The 6050-nt window shown below is 40.5% G+C and overlaps 1 non-coding gene across 1 annotated transcript; it reads right to left on the reverse strand.

Annotated features, from left to right (window-relative positions):
• Positions 1-604: 604 nt before the first annotated feature.
• Positions 605-795, reverse strand: LOC142722311 (U2 spliceosomal RNA). The gene has a single exon (XR_012874630.1). It is a non-coding gene; the product is annotated as a U2 spliceosomal RNA (small nuclear RNA).
• Between the last annotated feature and the right edge of the window lie 5255 nt (positions 796-6050).

A 6050-nucleotide genomic window follows, 5' to 3' on the forward strand; every position in this document is an offset into this window, starting at 1 on the left:
ACACTCAGGACTAAAGGACAGGAACAGCGGTCGCGCTTTTACAGGAGCCTGTAAAAAAGACAATATACTGCCATACATTAGTATTGCAGTGTATTGTACCAGTTATCTACTGATTGCTGGTTCAAGTCCCCTACAGGGACAAATAAAATATGTAAAAACAAAAGTAAATAGTTATTATTAGTGAAAAAAATTAAATAAATATTTAAAGTCCAAAGAAAAAACCTTTTCACATTTTCTCTCAAGTAATGTAAAAAAAATTACAAAAATACACAAAATTGGTATCGCTGCGTCCGTAAAAGTTAGGACTATTACAATATACCATTATTTAACTCGCACGGTGAATGCCGTGAAAAATAAAGAATTTAAAACAGCAAAATCGCAATTTTTTTGACAACTTGGCTCTACCAAATATTTTTATAAAAAGTGCTCAAAAAGTTGTATGTACCAATAAATGGTACCAATAAAAACTACAAAAAATAAGCCCTCACGCCACTCTATTGATGGATAAATTAAAAAGTTATGGCTCTTGGAAAGGGGGGAGGGAAAATCGAAAAGAAAAAGCAAAAAATGATTCAGTCTGTAAAAGGTTAATTACTTTTTTTTTTTTCTGTTCACCGGTCTTAGAGGTATTTCAATACCAGGTTAATGCGTGGAGTGGACAGAGCAAGCTCTATTTCCATCTCCCTGTTCCAAAAATCCATTTAATATATGGTCCCCAGATAGGGGACGTATCAGATATTAAACTAATAAGAACAGATACTATACTTGATCTTAGCCAAAAGGCCGAGAAGCGATGTTAATTATTTTCGAATGAAAAAACATTTATGACCACATGTGGGGTATTGCTATACTCAGGAGAAATTGCTTCACAAATGTTGGTGTGCTTTTTCCTCCTTTATCCTTTGTGAAATTGAAAAAATTCAACATTTTAGTGGAAATAATGTTGATATTCATTTTCACGGCCTAATTCTAATAAATTCTTCAAAAGACCTGTGGGGTCTAAATGCTCACTATACCCCTAGATAGATTCCTTAAGTGGTGTAGTTTCCCAAATGGGGTCACTTTTGGGGGGCTTCCACTGTTTTGGCCTCTCAGGGGCTTTGCAAATGCGACATGGCACCCGAAAACCATTTCAGCTAAATTTCAGCTCCAAAAGCCAAATAGCTCTCCTTCCCTTCTAAGCCACGCTGTGGGTCCAAACAGCCGTTTATTACCACATATGGCGTATTTCCGTAATCGGGAGAAATTGTTTTACAAATGTTGGGGTGCTTTTTCTACTTTATTCCATTTAAAAAAAAAAATCCACTAGGTGCTCCTTTGCTTCTGAGGCCAGTGTTTCAGTTTATTAGCACACTAGGGCCACATGTAGGATAATTCTAAAAACTGCAGAATCTATTAAATAAATATTGAGTTGCATTTCTCGGGTAAAATCTTCTGTGGTACAGATTTTTTTTTATTACAAATGAATTTTGGCAAAAAAAAATTAAATTTGTAAATTTGACCTCTACATTGCTTTAACCGGTTAAGGACTAGGCTGTTTTACAGCTAAATGACCAGAGCAAATTTCACAATTTTGCTATGCGCTTCTTTAGATGACTATAACTCAGCAGGTGAATAAAGTTCATCTTTGAATTTTACACTCTTTTTAAAGGACAGATAGGGCTTTGTTTAAGTGGCATTTGTCAGTATATATCATTTTTATTTTTTTCTCTAAAGTGGGCAAAATTGGAAAAAAATGCAAGAATTTAGCAATTGCGCCAGTTTATGCTAGCATTTTTCACACACGGTATGGACCACGGACAAAATTAATCTCCTTTCACATTCTTCCACTTCTCCCGTGCATGGGGATACCAAATATGTGTGCCTTATTCACTGTGCGGGCATGTGCCAGGGCTTGGCATAAAAGGAGGCTTTTCGGCCTTTTCGGTCCAGGAATTTTGCATTTGATTTTATAGCAGCATACTGTTTTCTGGGGGGTGTAATGCTGCTGAAACATTAGAATCACCCCATAAATTACTTCATTCGCACAAGTAGACCCCACAAGGTTTCCTTCAAGGGGTTTATCATATTTTTAGCAAGTCCAGTTACTTCTGAAAGTTTCTTGAATAAGATGGAACAAAAAAAAATCTGCTATTTTTTAGCAAATGCGTCAGTTTAGGCTACTATTTTTCACATACGGCATAGACCACGGACAAAATTCATCTCCTTTCACATTCTTCCACTTCTCCCGTGCATGGGGATACCAAATATGTGTGCCTTATTCACTGTGCGGGCATGTGCCAGGGCTTGGCATAAAAGGAGGCTTTTCGGTCCAGGAATTTTGCATTTGATTTTATAGCAGCATACTGTTTTCTGGTGGGCGTAATGCTGCTGAAACATTAGAATCACCCCATAAATGACTTCATTCACACAAGTAGACCCCACAAGGTTTCCTTCAAGGGGTTTATCATATTTTTAGACAGTCCAGTTTTCTTCTGAAAGTTTCTTGAATAAGATGTAACAAAATAAAATTACCTTTTTTTTTAACAAATGCGTCAGTTTATGCTAGCTTTTTCACACACAAAATGGACCACGGACAAAATTCATCGCATTTCACATTCTTCCACTTCTCCTGTGCATGGGGATACCAAATATGTGTGCTTTATTCACGGGCATGTGCCAGGGCTTGGCATAAAAGGAGGCTTTTTGGCCTTTTCGGTCCAGGAATTCTGCACTTGATTTTATAGCCGCATACTGTTTTCTGGGGGGCCTAATGCTGCTGAAAGATTAGAATCACCCCATAAATTACTTCATTCACGCAAGTAGACCCCACAAGGTTTTCTTCAAGGGGTTTATCATATTTTTAGACAGTCCAGTTTTCTTCTGAAAGTTTCTTGAATAAGATGGATTAAAATAAAATTAGCAATTTTTTAGCAAATGCGTCAGTTTATACCAGCATTTTTCACACACGGCATAGACCACGGCCAAAATTCATCTCCTTTCACATTCTTCCACTTCTCCTGAGCATGGGGATACCAAATATGTGTGTCTTATTTATCACATAGAGAAGTAGGAGGGCGGACGATAGAAGAAGCTTATTTCACAAATCGCTTTTTTTCAAAGCTGGTTTTACAAAACTCAACAGAGTTTCTATAACACTTCCAAAATATCTGCTCTTGAAGCAGAAATCCCAAAATATTCATCTAGGGGTATAATGGGAATTTATTTTTTGGGGTTTTCTAAAATAAGAAATTGCAGGTTTATGCAAATGGAGCTCTCCAGCAGATGAACTTTAGAGAATATGCAAACATGACATCCACCCCCCACCCACCCATTCCCTCCCTCACCCTTGGAGTAAAATCAGGGGAAAAATAAAAACGTAATGTAGGGCAAATATATTTTCAACGAATTAACTAAAATCTAATAATTCAGAACAGTGTGGTATTTTTTAAAACATGGCTCAATGCACAGGCCTGGTTGTGAGGGACATGAGGGACAGAAATATCGGGAATCTTTGCGGTGCCCGTCTTTTCTGCAGACGCGGCACTTTTTCTGAGGTTTGCTTCTGGTTGGTGTTGGGGGAATCCGAGTGATGAAGTGTCTTTCAGTCAGTCGCGTGACATCCTCAGACTGGGGGCATTCTCGGGTGTCCTGAACATCAAAAATGAGGCCTTCAATATTTTTTTCCTGGAAATCCAGGTATGTGTCTCTGCCTCTGTTTTTTTTGTAGAGCACAAATGAGTTGTGGATGGCCACCTGTAACAAATAAATGGCCACTTTTTTGTACCAGGTTTTAGTTTTGCGTTTTACTAAATAGGGCTGTAAAACCTGGTCGCTTAAATCCACCCCCCCCCATGTACTTGTTATATTCGGACACGCTCACTGGTTTGTGCTTGTCCGATGTTGCCCCCCTTTCCCTCACTGCCACTGTTCCTGCGGTATGAATCGTGCATAGCACACACACATCTTTGCGATCCCTGAACTTGACCGCCAGCAATTCTTCAGATGCATAAGCACAGGAGTCCCCCTTTACCATGCGCTTCCCCACTAATTGCTGTGGAAAACCAATTCTGTTTTTGCGCATGGTACCACATGCCCAAGTCCTTGCAGCATGCAAATGCCTAAACAGGGGCACACTGGAATAAAAATTGTCGCAGTACAGGTGGTACCCCTTGTGAAGCAGAGGCTGCATTATCTCCCACACGATCTTACTGCTGGTGGAAAGATCAGGGGGGCATCCAGGAACATTTATTGTGCGGTCCTGCCCTTCATAAATTCTGAAGGCGGTGGTATATCCTGACCTGCTTTCACACAATTTGTAGAGCTTAACGCCATATCTTGCCCTTTTTGAAGGTAGATATTGGCGAAAGCTAAGTCTGCCATGAAAGTTGAGGAGGGATTCGTCCACACTTACATTCTGCTCAGGGGTGTAGAGTTGCAGAAATAAATTATTCAGGGAATTTATTAGCGGTCTTATTTTGAACAACCGATCCCGGTTTGCATCGGTACTTGGGGGGGCCTGTGCGTTGTCATTGAAGTGGAGGAACCTCATTATTGTCTCATAACGAGACCTGGGCATTACTGCAGAATATACTGGGGTGGCTTGGGCGGGTCTTGTTGACCAGTAAGACCTAATGGAGGGCTTTTTGACAATACCCATATTTAGTGTGAGCCCCAAAAATTTTTTTCATTCCAGCAAATTGGTGGGCGTCCAATCTCTGGCATGGGTGGATGAAGGTTTCTGCCTTATATATTGAGTGGCATATAAATTTGTTTCGTGGACAATCTGATTTAGGATGTCGTCCGTTATAAATAAATGGAAGTAATCCATTTGGACAAAATTTGTATTGTCCACGGTTATGCCAGGAGTGGCAGTAAATCCGTGGATTCTAGGCCCAAAAGATGGGGCAGGTGCCCATACAAGAGCCTGGACTGAAGGGACCAGGCTGTCCCGTGCTACAGCGCTACTTGGCCCTGCCCTTTCAAGTTCTGCAGTTTCAACTGCATCAGGGACAACGTCCCCTGAAGATGAACCTGAAGTGACGCTGTCATCGTCACTACCTAAAACAGGTTCCATCTCGGACGCCATCTCTGATGCGGTCTCCGACTCAGACCACAGCATGGCGTATGCCTCCTCGGCGCTAAACAACTTCCTCGCCATAACGTAACTAACACTAACACTAACTAAACAAATTGTTTTTTTTTTTTTTTTTTTTATATAAAACACACAAACTAACTGCTATATATATCTACACTACCGCTAACAAAAAAATAAACCGCTATTGCTATATATATTATATATATGTGGATATATATATAATTATATACTCCCTACCTGCCTATTCTAATAGAATAAAAGATAGAAAGGTAGATATATAGAAAAAAAGATAGATGGATAGATAGATTGTATAGATAGATAGAAATCTATCTATACAGAGAATGTTTTAGAGTGTAACTGTATTTTTTGTGTAACTGTAACTGTAATCTTCTGGCAGCAATTCTCCCGAGTCTCTTCTTCTCCTCAAACTGAAACAATGTTTGAGGAGAAGAAAAGAGGCAGGAGATTTACTGCCAGAAAAGTCAAAATAAAACAAATGTGGTCGCTGTGATAGGTTTTCACAGCGACCACATGTTCAGGGACCATCAGATTGGTCCCTAATACTCTGCCCAGTGCCCAGAGCTGTTGGTAACAGCGTGGGCACAGGGCTGTGTGCACGCGATCGCGTGCACACTGTTTTCTATGCAGAAATGCATGTGATCGCTGTGATTGGTTGTCACAGCGATCACATGTTCAGGGGCCAAAAGATTGACCCCTGACATTCTGCCCAGTGCCCATGGCTGTTAGCAACAGCCAGGGCACAGAGCTGTGTGCACGCGATCGCGCGTGCACAGTCTCTGAAGTGCCGCCGTAAATAGTCTATACGGCGGACTTCAGAGACCCTGACCGCTGGCCGTATAAATACGGCCAGCGGTCGGGAACCTGTTAATTCCTGTGAAACGCCTAAAGAGTTAAAACACATTCTGAATGCTGTTTTGAATACTTTGATGGGTGCAGTTTTCAAAAAGGGGTT

The sequence above is a fragment of the Rhinoderma darwinii genome, chromosome 1, assembly GCF_050947455.1.
Source record: "Rhinoderma darwinii isolate aRhiDar2 chromosome 1, aRhiDar2.hap1, whole genome shotgun sequence".
NCBI classification, from domain to species: Eukaryota; Metazoa; Chordata; class Amphibia; order Anura; family Rhinodermatidae; genus Rhinoderma; species Rhinoderma darwinii.